Source organism: Oncorhynchus masou, chromosome 12 (genome assembly GCF_036934945.1).
Source record: "Oncorhynchus masou masou isolate Uvic2021 chromosome 12, UVic_Omas_1.1, whole genome shotgun sequence".
Lineage (NCBI taxonomy): Eukaryota > Metazoa > Chordata > Actinopteri > Salmoniformes > Salmonidae > Oncorhynchus > Oncorhynchus masou.
The window spans coordinates 37,224,006-37,239,339 of record NC_088223.1 but is presented as its reverse complement, the minus strand read 5'-3'; the positions used below and the strand labels follow the sequence as shown (position 1 = coordinate 37,239,339).

Sequence of the window (15,334 nt, the reverse complement as noted above, 5' to 3'; positions counted from 1 at the left end):
TGGCAAAGTGGGTGGGGTTATATCCTGCCTGGTTGGCCTTGTCCGGGGGTATCGTCGGACGGGCCACAGTATCCACCGACCATCCCGTCTCAGTCTCCAGTATCTATGCTGCAATAGTCTATGTGTGAAGTAAACTTGGGCGCTGAAAACATCAACTTTATAAAACGTAATTAACCAGGAGATATAGTTGATAAACATTAGATATTGTTGAATATCTAATACAGTGATGCAAAATGATATATATACATATTGTCACGCCCTGACCGTAGATTGCTTTGTATGTTTCTATTTTTGTTTGGTCAGGGTGTGATTTGGGTGGGCATTCTATGTTTGTATGTCTGGGTTTTTGTATTTCTATGTTTCGGCCAGGTATGGTTCTCAATGAGGGACAGTCTTTCGTTGTCTCTGGTTGGGAATCATACTTAGGTGGCCTGTTTTGCCACCTTAGGTTGTGGGTAGTTAATTTCTGTTTAGTGTTATTCACCTTGCAGGACTGTTTCGTTTTTTCGTTTTGTTTATTCAGTGTTCAGTACATTTATTAAAGATGATCTCGTTCCCTGCTGCATTTTGGTCCGATGATTCTTCTTCCGATGAAAGCATGACACATATACAGTTGAAGTCAGAAGTTTACATACACCTTAGCCAAATATATTTAATCTCAGTTTTTCACAATTCCTGACAGTTAATCCAAGTAAAAATTCCCTGTTTTAGGTCCGTTAGGATCACCACTTTAGTTTAAGAATGTGAAATGTCAGAATAATAGTAGAGAAGGATTTATTTCAGCTTTTATTTCTTTCATCACATTCCCAGTGGGTCAGAAGTTTACATATACTCAATTAGTATTTGGTAGCGTTGCCTTTAAAATGTTTAACTTGGGTCAAACATTTCGGGTAGCCTTCCACAAGCTTCGCTTAATAAGTTGGGGGAATTTATTTGCCTGAGGAAAGCCCATCTAAAGAATAACCAGGCATCCGCTACTGCCGGAATGAGGTTAATATCCTTCCAGGATACCCGTGCCAGGTTGATTAGAAAGGCCTGCTCGCTGAAGTGTTTTAGGGAGCGTTTGACAGTGATGAGAGGTGGTTGTTTGACCCATTACGGACGCAGGCAATGAGGCAGTGATCGCTGAGATCCTGGTTGAAAACAGCAGAGGTGTATTTAGAGGGCAAGTTGGTCCGGATGACATCTATGAGGGTGCCTGTGTTAATCTCTACATCACCAGAGGAACAGAGGGGGAGTAGGATAAGGGTATGACTAAAGGCTATAAGAACTGGTCGTCTAGTGCGTTCGGAACAGAGAGTAAAAGGAACAGGTTTCTGGGTGCGGAAGAATAGATGCTTCAAACTACAGATTTAATGGTGGTTAACACAATGGCATAAAAAGGCCAAAATGTTTTACAATGGTTCTCTGTATTAGTATTACCCACATCAGCCCATTGAAACACATTGGTAGAGCAGAGATGACGTAGAGCCTTCAAAATGAACTCTGGACCTCGAAGCCAGTTCGAACTGCATTTTTTCCAGTGCTCCTCTCTAATCAGGGACTGATTTAGACCTGGGACACCAAGTGTGTGCAATTCATTATCAGGTAGAACAGAAAACCAGAATGCTCCGGACCTCGTAGGGTCAGAGTTGAATACCCCTGACTTAGAGCATGTGACTTTTCAACACACAGGTGTTTCATCTCCCCACTGGGATGATTTTAACAGTGAAATGCCACACATGCCTCATTCCGCTCAGGTAGGAGGGTACCAGAAATACATTAAAAACAAAACAAATGAAAGAGAACACAGGGCCACAGTACTTCAGGAGCACACAGACCAATATTTTCAACGAGCTCGGCTTGGTGTCCAAATTCCATTTATTAAAAGGCTGATTCGATTCCTATGGGGAGGGTTAGTCGGAAACAGCTGATGAATCTGCCAAAGTCTGCAAAACGCTCCAGTACTGTTTGGTAAAGTAAAAATCAGGATACACCATATCTGTTTGAGTTCCTCTGAAAAAACCTGTTACAGTCTAGCCTTGCGTAGTGTGCCACTGTCGTTGAGGAAGAATATGAACACCATTATCATGGTCAAGTAGAGGATGGTAGTGGTGGTGATCTGTAGCTTGGAGAAGAAGTAGTGCACATCGAAGACTCACAAGACATCTCACCCATTGAGCATGATTGGGATGCTCGGGATCGACGTGCACAACAATGGGTATGAGTTCCCGCCAATATCCAACAACTTCGCAAAACCATCAAAGAGGAGCGGGACAACATTCCATAGGCCTCAATCAACAACCTGATCAACTCTATGCTAAGGTGGTGTCTCTCTGTATGAGGCAAATGGTGGTCACACCAGATACTGACTGGTTTTCTGATCCACAACCCTATCTTTATTTAAAAAGGTATCTGTGATCAACAGATGCATATCTGTATTCCCAGTCATGTGAAATCCATAGATTAGGGCATAAAGAATGTATTTTAATGAACCAATTTCCTTATATGAACTATAACTCAGTAAAATCATTGAAATTGTTGCATGTTGCGTTTATATTTTTGTTCAGTGTAGATACATACTATTTAGCCTCATATTGCCAGATTATTGCTATCAACCCTGTGTGTATCTTTTGGAACAATGGTAGTGAAGTTTATTAAAATGATGTAGAATAGATGGGCCACCACAGATGTTACAGGCATACACAGGTCTTGACCACCATGTTGCTATGCTTCTTTAGCATCATATTGTTATTTATTTAAATATATATATATATATATATATATATATATATTAGCATCACATTGTTGTTGTGGTCGTAGAAGCTTGGTGGGTGCGCAGCACGCTTTGGGAACCTCACCCGGCTTCAAAAGGTGAACCTGCCATGAAAAAGTTAAATCAGATTTATTCATACATACATTTTGACATAATCAATGATAATATCCTGTTTATAAAAGAGGTATGATTATTATGCAGATCCTACAGTGCTCTCCAACCTCAGTGGGCTTTGGCTTCGCCCCCCTTGTCTGAATGTGGTCATATGTTTTAACCCTGGTTGTCTGTGCTCCACTAGTCTTTATAGCCCACTGAGCCAAAGCCTAGACTTTCAGAAGTTCAACAACAACTTCCATGAAACAAGTTAAAACATTTCAATGGGCCATTGACCTAGCTAGTGACTTAAAAAAAACATTTGGTCTTTAAGTTTTAGATTATACACACACAACATAGGAATGCCTCTGGTGACAAAATAGGGTCAATGGAATTAGAATGATGACCAGGAATTGTATAGGATTCTAAATGGTAACCATGGAGTTCCAAACTCATTTCTATGGCAACACAGCTGTCAGTTTAGTAAACAACAATTTTCAAATATATGTGTTGCCATGAGACATCTAACCGTTAGAACATATCGGCGTTCTATTGAACGTTTTCTATTCGAAAACAAGAACAACTTCAATTTGCTGTTCAACAACAACAAACTTGACTGATTTTTGAGACCTGAGATTGAAACATCGACTGGAAAATGCCTGGGTGCTTTTCAAGATTGACAGAGAGATTGGGAGGACGTCGGCAGCCTTCTGCGTCGACAGGTTGTTCAAATTCATTTGTGGGTTGTTTTTGTTGTCTTTTTCCGTTTTGCAGGGTTCGCGATCGTCGGGAGGTGGACAGCGACAGCGACTTCGAAGAGGGTACGTGGAGTTTTAAACTTCTTATTTTAACACATTCGACATTGACAATGTAATTTGTGATATGTTGTGTATGTCTGTAATAAAGACTTGCAAGCTAACGTTAACTTTAATAATTGTTGCTAAAGCGATGCACTTTTGAACTTTTACTTGTAGTGACGTTAGTACGTGCTACATTTTACATCCTAATAATTGTTTGTTTTTCTTTTCCTACTTTTAGAATCAACTGTACTGGATGAGGTCCAGTTGGATGTGCCACTGCTGCCAGTTATCCTTCATGTCCAGGATGCTGCTATCATCCTCGAGAATGTGCCAGATGTGCTGACTATCCTTGAGGTATAATTTTCTGAACGTTTTGGGTTTTATGTTTATAAAGTATCCCACATATTAATTCTGAAAATCTTTGTTGCCTGCTTTAGGAGGCCACTGGTAATTGGCAGCTGACACCGATTAGGTTCAACCCCCTGTACTGTGGGCCTGTTGTGATCAGGGTAAGAGAACCACACACAGTCACATCACCGTTACAATGTTTGCTGTTTCTAACCTGAATGTACTGTAATGTCACCCCCCTCTTGTGCAGAACAATGCCGGTCCAGTGGCTAACGCCTGGAGAACTTTCCAGTTCATCAGCCCCATTATCACCTACATGCTTGGGGGATCCCAGGTCTGTGTCTTTGTAACTATCTAGTCCTAATCTACATTGTCAGAGTCATGTGATCAAGATGGAAATATGTTACAGCGATGGCTGATGTTGTTTTGTTGATGTTACTTGTTGTTTCTCTCCACAGCAGGTGGTGGTGAGGATGCACCATGTGAGTAGGGTTCGAGGGCTGGAGACTCAACTGGTGTGGGCCGTCTCCAGGGAGACAGCCAGACTTAGTCCAGAGGGCATCCCCTACTGTGCCACCAAGGTGCAGTCCGTCACTTGGATCCAGGTAAGATGTAAATACTACTGAAATAGTATTAGATTAGGCTTTTCTTCACTTATTCCATTTGGCCTTAACATGTCGTCTCTCTCTGTCAGTATGTGGCTGGCAGGGTGACCCAGTATGCGTCTCACCTCCGCCACGAGACGTCTGTGGACGTGACGTTTGGCTGCTACCAGGTAAATAAACGGTTTCCTATGTATATAGAATACCAATTACTGGGCATTTTTCCATTAGATCTGCTCTGTTTTCTAATAACGTGTGTGGTAAACAGGTGTGTTGTGTGTGTTTTTGGAGCAGCAGACTGATGTCTCGGTGGTGTACGCCACTCTCCACATGGGGCTGGATGGGCTGCTCTCCTCCTCGGGGGGGTCGGAGACCGCCTCCGTCTCTACGCCCACCAATCAGCAGTTCACCGAGCCAGAGCCTGAGGGCCATAACTGCTATGAGGTCAGATGTTAGACACACATCCACACATTCTATTGACTAGTAGCATTAAGGTCCTTCCATTGACCCATTGTTTGTCATGTCATTGCATTGGTCACTGATGTTGAATGTTTGTTCTGTTGTTGTAGGGCTGGGAGGAGGACCTGCTGCCTGAGGAGAGGGAGGTTCCTCTGCTAAAGTGAGTTCCTCTAAATGTCTGTGTAGTCTGGGCTTGTCAGATGCTGAAGGACAGTTGTCACCATGCTGTATCCCCATTGACTCTAATGGTTGACATGCTCCATTCCCTCCCTCCCACAGCCTCTACCTTACCACCAAGAGAGTGGAGGACATCGCCCTCAGGCTCGTCTCCCTGCGCCAGGCCTTCACTGTGAGTGGACCCACTTTTATTTTTTCTCTCTGTATCTTCTTGTTCTGCCTGTCTGTCTCCTAGAGGAAGATGGGTGTCTCACCCTAACTCTTCCCTCTTCTCTAGACACTGCTTGGTTCCACCCTGGGCAGCAACTATCTGTTTGTGGCAGGAAAGGTCCTAATGGGTGCACTGGTTCAGGCCCACCACATGGTAGCTCACTAACTCATTATTCATTCAAGGGAAAGAGGGCGTCCTCAGTGGGAAATGTGTTTTGTTCACTAACATCAATGCTCTTTGCTTTGTGATAGGACGAGGCCGAATTCATCCGTGCCTATAATGACTTTGTGGACTACCTGAGTGACCCCTCCAAGAAGATTGACATTGAGCGGGAGCTGGCTGAGGCAAAGGTGGGTTCATTAACTCTTTCATGTCTCACTTTGGGTTCTTCCACATGCATGTCTTTTATACATCACAGTATCTGATCTGTTTGAAATCATTCCTATTTTCTTGTCCTAGATCCATCATGTTAACCTGATAGATGTCCTCTTTGAACTGGTGCTGTTTGGGTTGATGACAGCTCAGAAGTCCCTGATGGTGGTAAGTAACATCTCACTGGTACATGTTTTGATGTCTCTCTATTAGCAAATTCACTTCAATTTCTCTTCTCTCCTCCTCTGTTTCCTTTAGCACCCTGGTGGGTTCATGGAGCGTCTGTACGCTCTCCTGCACTCCTTCCTGCCCGCTGCTGCCAGCATTGAGCCAAAGGCTGAGAGATACCTGCTGCTGCTCAATGTAAGAGTCAAGAGTTGACTTCCTTATTCCTAGTTGACTTTTTCCTGAATAACAGGGTTTCAATGACATTTTACAGGGAGTAACTCTCATTGTCTCTTTCCTCTTGGTAAGCTAGTAACTCAGAGCCATTATCTATGTGTTGTGTGGTGTTCTCTTCAGGGTGGGCTGATGGCTCTGCTAGATGACATTTTTGGGCAGCAGCTGGCCTGGTACTTTAACCCAGTGTCTCTGGTCGCTGAGCTCTCCAGCCTCCTGGAGTACCACCTGGAGAGCCTCATGGCCAGCATGTAGTCCTACTGCAGAGATCTGAAAGGCCACTCTCTCTCTGTCCTTCTCTCTCTCTCTGTCCATCTCTCTCTCTCTCTCTCTGTCCATCTCTCTCTCTCTCTGTCCATATCTCTCTCTCTCTGTCCATCTCTCTCTCTCTCTCTCTCTCTGTCCATCTCTCTCTCTCTCTCTCTGTACATCTCACTCTCTCTCTGTCCATCTCTCTCTCTCTCGAATTGAGGACTTGAAGTGCTTCGCTGAACCCTGATTAGTTAACACCCATTGAATTAATGTATTCTCTTGTTTTCTCTCCCCACAGGATTATTGCGACACTTTGCCACCTAACAGGGATCTAGACACAAATGCACTACATTATTTTACATTTTAAATAAAATAACTAGTATTTCAATTGCATTTGTCTCTGTCTTTTCATTTACTTGATCATTTCATCACTACTTCCTATTCCTGGAGTTATGAGGCTAATATTACATGAACAATTATGCTTTATTCTTTGCATATGGAAATAAACAACGTTTAGTTGATTTACAGGCCCACACTTTATGGCATTGTATTGTGATGTGTGATACTGTAATGACTCTACAAGCTGTCAAAAGTGTTCCACAGGGATGCTGGCCCATGTTGACTCCTTCCCACAGTTGTGTCAAATTTGTATAATGTCCTTTGGGTGGTGGACCATTCTTGATACACCTACTACCATACCCTGTTCAAAGGCACTTGCATATTTAGTCTTGCCCAATCACCCTCTGAATGGCACACATACACAATCCATGGCTCAGTTTTCTCAATGCTGAAACATCATTCTTTAACCTGTCTCCTTCATCTACACTAATTGAAGTTGGTTTAACAAGTGACATCAATAAGGGATCATAGTTTTACCTGGTCAAATCTATCATTTAAAGAGCAGGCATATAGTATAAAGTCGACCACTTCAGTCTTGAATATAACTTCTCACTATCTGTACTGTACATTAAGAGTCTGCCATTGTAGACTCAGTTAATAGAGGTATTTTACTTTCAATTTGCCATGTTTTCCATTCATGTCTGAGCCAATTACCTTCTTTCCCACTGAAACCAATGTTATCGTTCATGTGAGAGAGGTTGTAGTAGTGCATCCTGACCACTAGTTGGATCATAGCGTGGTTGGTGGCGTTCATGTGAGAGAGGGTGTTGTAGTGCATACTGACCACTATTTGGATCATAGCGTGGTTTGGTGGCGTTCCTGTGATGTGTAGAGAGGGTGTGGTTTGTAGTGCATACTGACCACTAGTTGGATCATAGCGTGGTTGGTGGCGTTCATGTGAGAGAGGGTGTAGTAGTGCATACTGGCCACTAGTTGGATCATAGCGTGGTTGGTGGCGTTCATGTGAGAGAGGGTGTTGTAGTGCATACTGACCACTAGTTGGATCATAGCGTGGTTGGCGGCGTTCATGTGAGAGAGGGTGTTGTACATACTGACCACTAGTTGGATCATAGTGTGGTTGGTGGCATGTGAGCCACTAGTTTGATCATGTGGTTGGTGGCGTTCATGTGAGAGAGGGTGTAGTAGTGTATACTGACCACTAGTTGGATCATAGCGTGGTTGGCGGCGTTCATGTGAGAGGGTGTAGTAGTGCATACTGACCACTAGTTGGATCATAGCGTGGTTGGTGGCGTTCATGTGAGCGAGTGTGTAGTAGTGCATACTGGCCACTAGTTGGATCATAGCGTGGTTGGTGGCGTTCATGTGAGCGAGGGTGTAGTAGTGCATACTGACCACTAGTTGGATCATAGCGTGGTTGGCGGCGTTCATGTGAGAGAGGGTGTAGTAGTGCATACTGACCACTAGTTGGATCATAGCGTGGTTGGTGGCGTTCATGTGAGAGAGGGTGTAGTAGTGCATACTGACCACTAGTTTGATCATGCGTGGTTGGTGGCGTTCATGTGAGAGAGGGTGTAGTAGTGCATACTGACCACTAGTTGGATCATAGCGTGGTTGGTGGCGTTCATGTGAGAGAGGGTGGCGTAGTAGTGCATAGTAGTGCATACTGACCACTAGTTGGATCATAGCGTGGTTGGTGGCGTTCATGTGAGAGAGGGTGTTGTAGTGCATACTGACCACTAGTTGGATCATAGCGTGGTTGGCGGCGTTCATGTGAGAGAGGGTGTTGTAGTGCATACTGACCACTAGTTGGATCATAGCGTGGTTGGTGGCATTCATGCAGGACCCCAGAGGGTATAATAATGTGTACATCACTTTTTCGAGGACAATTTGTAGACGACAGCTAGTTAGGCCTACGTTTTGAATTGTTGCATTTTGTTTTAAGTGGGTCGCCACGCGGTAAGTGTAATGCAACACTTTTTTTTGTTAAAAACTTCAATCAATCAAATGTATTTTTAAGCCCTTTTACATCAGCTGACTTCACACTGAAATCAATAGAATGGGGGTTAAATGTTGTTGGTGTAGCGCTGTTTCAAGTAACACTATTCACACTTTGAATAACCTATACACAGTTGGTTAGATGAACTTGTAGAGGAATTTCATTTCTCGTTGCGAACTACTTTGCCAGAATTTTTTGTAATTATGACATAACATTGAAGGTTGTGCAATGTAACAGGAATATTTAGACTTATGGATGCCACCCGTTAGATAAAATACTGAACGGTTTCGTATTTCACTGAAAGAATAAATGTTTTGTTTTCGAAATGATAGTTTCTGGATTTGACCATATTAATGACATAAGGCTCGTATTGCTGTGTTATTATATTATAATTAAGTCTATGTTATATTTGATAGAGCAGCCTGACTGAGCAGTGGTAGGCAGCAGCAGGCTCGTAAGCATTCATTCAAACAGCACTTTAGTGCGTTTGCCAGAAGCTCTTTGCTGTGCTTCAAGCATTGAGCTATTTATGACTTCAAGCCTATCAACTCCCGAGATTAGGCTGGTGTAACCGATATGAAATGGCTAGCTAGTTAACGGGGTGCGCGCTAATAGAGTTTCAATCGGTGACGTAACTAGCTCTGAGACCTTGAAGTAGTTGTTCCCCTTGCTCTGCAAACCCGGGTAGGGGAGAGGGGACGGACTAAAGTTATACTGTTACACTTGGGGTCATTTGGGGTCATTTGCGACCAAGCTTTAACTTCCTGACTGATGTCTTGAGATGTTGCTTCAATATATCCACATAATTTTCGTTCCTCATGATGCCATCTATTTTGTTAAGTGCACCAGTCCCTCCTACAGCAAAGCTTGAATTTGATATTAGTTCAAAGAAATTATTAGGTATTTACTTATTAGTTTGATTGTAAATGTTAGTTACACATTAATAATCAATGAATTACTTGTTTTTTTTCTTTAGGAATCCTTATACAAGCACCACTAGGCAAATTTAGGCTCATGTTTGAGTGGCAGACATGCCCCTTGTTCTTACCAGATGCTGTTGAGGATGAAGAAGAGCTGGATGAAGATGCAGCCAAGGAGCAGGATACCCGCCATGACAAATCCGGGCATGGGCTTGGTGAAGAAGGAATGTTTATGGATCTGCTGAGTGATATGGTTGGTTCGCACTGACTGATTGTCAAGGGGTGCGTAACTGGTGGCATGAGCCGTTTAATGTACATAAGTACTGGCATACAAAATAACAAAACACATGGGCACAAAAACCCGTATTGCACCAGTACATAAAGCACACGTACTTACAATAAACAATTCCCGACAAGGAAATGGGGGAAACAGAGGGAACATATACAACATGTAATTAGGGGATTGAAACCAGGTGATTGCGACAACCAAACAAAACAAATGGAACATGAAAAATAGATTGACGATGGCCAGAAGACCGCCCGAACTTCGGCAGAAGATCAATTGCCTGGAGCAAAGAGAATAGCATAAAACTCATCAAGACATTGTTAGACCCTTGTTAGTGTGCTATTTGCTCTGATAGTTTTGCCAGTGTGAAATAAATTGCAAACACGAGGGAAATGCACATGATGTAAGATGCCCTGAAAGAGTTATTCATACAAAAAGTGTTATTAATAGGTGAAACTCACATGCCTCTTGAAGCCGAAGTAGGCTAGCCGCCCATAAAGGTAAGGGGCACGGAGATGCCAAACCACAAAGCCAAGATGGCCACCACTGTGCCGAAGGGGATGGCTGCCAAGAAATCATCCACCCACAGGAGCAGGTTAACCAGGAAGAAGTCTGCAAACAAGATCCTAAGAGGGAGGGAGAACAATGGGTGGGGGAGGCGTGGGACAGTGAATATCTCACTGGACAAATGGGCAACAGCATCACCCTAATAAAATCTAGACATGTTTAAAGATGTTTCAGTCAAGTATGTTGCCATGATGTGTAGAATCTGTTATTGACAAAAGGGAATATTGATCATAAAAACATAGTGGTGATGAGCATGACAGTTGTAAGTAACAGCAAACTTTCCAGGACATAGACATGTCTTATATGGGCAGAAATCTTCGATTAACAAGAATTTAACTGCACTGCCCAAGCTATTACAGTGAAGAAATACCATGCTCTTGTTTGAGGAGAGTACACAACAACAAAAAAGGTAAATAATGTACTTACATTCAGTAATCCTGCTCTGATTTGTCACCCTGAGGGTTCCTGATAAAAATGTAGCATAGTTTTGTTTAATAAAATCCATTCTTATATTCAAATGTAGGAACTAGATTCTACAGTTTGAGCCCCTGCTGTCTTTGGTTCCACACCCACCCTGTCCAGCCATCCAGATGGGTGAAAGTTAGTGTATAAGCTAATGATCCATCATTTATGACATTCCTGGGAGTTTGTAAACTTACATTTTGTATTACCATACAATTGTTGTATGATCTCTATAGTTATGTACTTGAACATGTATCAATTGACTAATTCGGCACATTTGGGCAAACTTGATACAAAATATTGTCCAGTATTGCCATGCTTCACTGGATCAATCTGGACCTTTATGCACAATCTCAATTGCGCCTAAACTTAAATAATACATTTTGTTTTCACCTTTATTTAACCAGGTAAGTTCTCATTTACAACTGCGACCTGGCCAAGATAAAGCAAAGCAGTGCGACACAAACAACAGAGTTACACATGGAAAAAACAAGCGTACAGTCAATAATACAATAGAAAAAAGAAAGTCTATATACAGTTTGTGCAAATGGTGTGAGGAGGTAATAGTCGTGGAGTAATTACAATTGAGATAATTAACACTGGAGTGATAGATGAGCAGACAAAGATGTGCAAGGAGAAATACTGGTGTGCAATAGAGCAGAAAAGTAAATAAAAACAATATGGGGATGAGGTAGGTAGATTGGGTGGGCTGTTTACAGATGGGCTATGTACAGCTGCAGTGATTGGTTAGCTGCTCAGATAGCTGATGTTTAAAGTTAGTGAGAGAAATATAAGTCTCCAACTTCAACGATTGTTGCAATTTGTTCCAGTCATTGGCAGCAGAGAACTGGAAGGAAAGGAGGCCAAAAGAGGTGTTGGCTTTGGGGATGACCCGTGAGATATACCTGCTGGAGCGCGTACTACGGGTGGGTGTTGTTACATTGACCAGTAAGCTGAGATAAGGCGGAGCTTTACCTAGCATATATTTATTGATGACCTGGAGCCAGTGGGTCTGGCGACGAATATGTAGCTAGGGCCAGCCGACTAGAGCATACAGGTCACAGTGGTGGGTGGTATAAGGGCCTTTGGTGACAAAACGGATGGCACTGTGATAGACTGCATCCAGTTTGCTGAATAGAGTATTGGAAGCTATTTTGTAAATGACATTGCCGAAGTCGAGGATCGGTAGGATAGTTTTACGAGGGTATGTTTGGCGGCGTGAGTGAAGGAGGCTTTGTTGCGAAATAGGAAGCTGATTCTAGATTTAATTTTGGATTGGAGATGTTTAATATGAGTCTGGAAGGAGAGTTTACTGTCTAGCCAGACACCTAGGTATTTGTAGTTGTCCACATATTCTAAGTCAGAACCGTCCAGAGTAGTGATGCTAGTCAGGCGGGCAGATGCGGGCAGCGAACGGTTGAAAAGCATGCATTTGGTTTTACTATCATTTAAGAGCAGTTGGAGGCCACGGAAGGAGTGTTATATGGCATTGAAGCTCATTTGGAGGTTAGTTAACACAGTGTCCAAAGAACGGCCAGATGTACAGTATACAGAATGGTGTCGTCTGCGAAGAGATGGATTAGAGAATTGCCTGCAGCAACAGTATTGCCTTTCTTTGCATTTCAAAGATGATGGAACAAAAACAAACCAAAAAACAGTTTTTTGGTTTGTATTACATTTTACCAGATCAAATGTGTTATATTCTGCTACATTAATTTCATATTTCCACAAACGTCAGTGTTTCCTTTCAAATGTTATCAAGAAAATGCATATCCTTGCTTCAGGTGTAACGCTTGTCGGAAGAAGTGGACCAAGGTGCAGCGTGGTACGTGTTCATGATTCTTTATTAAAACCGAACACCAAAGAAAACAACAAAAGACCACCGAACGTCACGTTCCATAGGCTACGCAGAGCTAACAAAAAACAACATCCCAAAACCTAAGGTGGCAAAACAGGCTGCCTAAGTATGATTCCCAATCGGAGACAACGATAGTCAGCTGTCACTGATGGAGAAACATACCCGGCAAAAACATAGAAACACAAAACATAGAAATAAAGAACATAGAATGCCCACCCAAATCACACTCTGACCAAACCAAATAGAGATAAAAAGGCTCTCTCAGGTCAAGGAGTGACATCAGGTCCTGAGCTATGGGAAGTTAGATTTGGTGTAATTTTAGGCGAAAATTGAAAACAAGAGTACGATCCTTAAACTTCTTATGGCTTAGATCCCGTTAACGGGATCGATATGACAACAGCCAGTGAAAGTGCAGGGCGCCAAATTCAAAACAACAGAAATCTCATAATTAAAATTCCTCAAACATAGAAGTATTTTACACCATTTTAAAGATAAACTTGTTGTTAATCCCACCACAGTGTCCGATTTAAAAAAGGCTTTACAGCAAAAGCACACCAAAAGATTATGTTAGGCCTGCACCTAGTCACAGAAAAACACAGCCATTTTTCCATCCAAAGAGAGGAGTCGCAGTTTTCAATGAGGAGACTCTCAGTTAGATAGCAAATGTTCAGTTTTTCAAAAAATATTATTTGTGTAGGACAAATCGCTCATTTTTGGTCATGTTTGGCTTTGAAAAAAACCTGTATCCAGTTATAGCCTCAAGCTCATTAGCATAACGTAACGTTAACTATTTATGAAAATCGCAAATGAAATGAATGTGCTAGCTATCAAGCTTAGCCTTTTCTTAACAACACTGTCATCTCAGATTTTCAAAATATGCTTTTGAACCATAGCAAAACAAGCATTTGTGTAAGAGTATTGATAGCTAGCGTAGCATTTAGCGTAGCATTTAGCGGGCAACATTTGCACAAAAACCAGAAAAGGATTCAAATAAAATCATTTACCTTTGAAGAACTTCGGATGTTTTCAATGAGGAGACTCTCAGTTACATAGCAAATGTTCAGTTTTTCCTGAAAGATTCTTTGTGTAGGAGAAATCGCTCCGTTTTGTACATCATGTTTGGGTACCAAAAAAAACGAAAATACAGTCATCAAAACGGAGAACTGTTTTCCAAATTAACTCCATAATATCGACTGAAACACGGCAAACGCTGTTTAGAATCAATCCTCAAGGTGTTTTTCACATATCTCTTCATTGATATATCGTTCATGGATGTCTACTTTCTCCTCTGAATCGCTTGGCAAAAGACGTGCAGTTGAAGACGCACCAATTTCGACAGAGGACACCGGGCGGACACCTGGCAAATGTAGTCTCTTATGGTCAATCTTCCAATGATATGCCTACAAATACGTCACAATGCTGCAGACACCTTGGGGAAACGATAGATCGGGCAGGCTCATTCCTTGCGCATTCACAGCCATATAAGGAGACAATGAAAAACAGAGCCTCAAAAATCCTGCTCATTTCCTGTTTGAAGTTTCATCTTGGTTTTGCCTGTAGCATCAGTTCTGGGGCACTCACAGACAATATCTTTGCAGTTTTGGAAACGTCAGAGTGTTCTCTTTCCAAAGCTGTCAATTATATGCATAGTCGAGCATATTTTTGTGACAAAATATTGCGCTTAAAACGGGCACGTTTTTTTATCCAATAATGAAATAGCGCCCCCATAGATGTAGAGGTTCATGTCCCAGACCCAGTGGCGGATTTAGGTACAGGCGATATGGGCAGCCGCCAAGGCGACATCTTGCCAGGGGCTGCATGGTACACCCGCACGAAAAATTGGAATGGTGACATTTGCGCAATCAGTTTTCTGTATTGAAAATAGGTTACAAACAGAGTAGACTGTTTTTTTTTTACTTTATCCTTTCTCAAAGTTAAAAAGAAAGAAAGAATTATTTAGAAAGAGTGCAAGGGCGCATTGAGTTACTGCACAAGCGCACTTGTGGTCTATGTTGGGTTAGTTATAAAAATATTTGCTATTGCCAGTTGCAACAGTTTCAAAAGTTAAATTGGTCGCCTGAAACTTCATTATGTTCGCGATCCAGATCGTCTTCTTTGCAGTTGTGCCGCGCATCTGAATATAAATAGTGTGTACGAAGTACGTCTGTGCTACACATTTAGAATATATTCAGTGTGCCTCCGCCGGGTTCATGCGAATTTGAATTTACCTGGTAATTATGTATGCCATTTGATATTTAATAATCCAAAGTGATATACAACGAGAATGAGAAGGTCTAGCAAAGATGGGTTCGGTTGGATGGATGGGTGGGTGTATAACACGAATGTCTAGCAAAGATGGGTTTCGGTGGATGTATAACTCTGTCTAGCAACCGAAAGGTTGCCAGTTCAAATCTCAT

The 15,334-nt window shown here is 42.2% G+C and overlaps 2 long non-coding RNA genes across 2 annotated transcripts; both read left to right on the top strand.

Moving 5' to 3' along the window:
* Positions 1-4,966: 4,966 nt before the first annotated feature.
* Positions 4,967-5,406, top strand: LOC135549094 (uncharacterized). The gene is made up of 3 exons (XR_010456936.1): positions 4,967-5,042; positions 5,168-5,217; positions 5,337-5,406. It is a non-coding gene; the product is annotated as an uncharacterized LOC135549094 (long non-coding RNA).
* A 301-nt stretch (positions 5,407-5,707) lies between these two features.
* On the top strand, positions 5,708-6,622 carry LOC135549092 (uncharacterized). The gene is made up of 3 exons (XR_010456935.1): positions 5,708-5,795; positions 5,905-5,985; positions 6,076-6,622. It is a non-coding gene; the product is annotated as an uncharacterized LOC135549092 (long non-coding RNA).
* Positions 6,623-15,334: the final 8,712 nt, after the last annotated feature.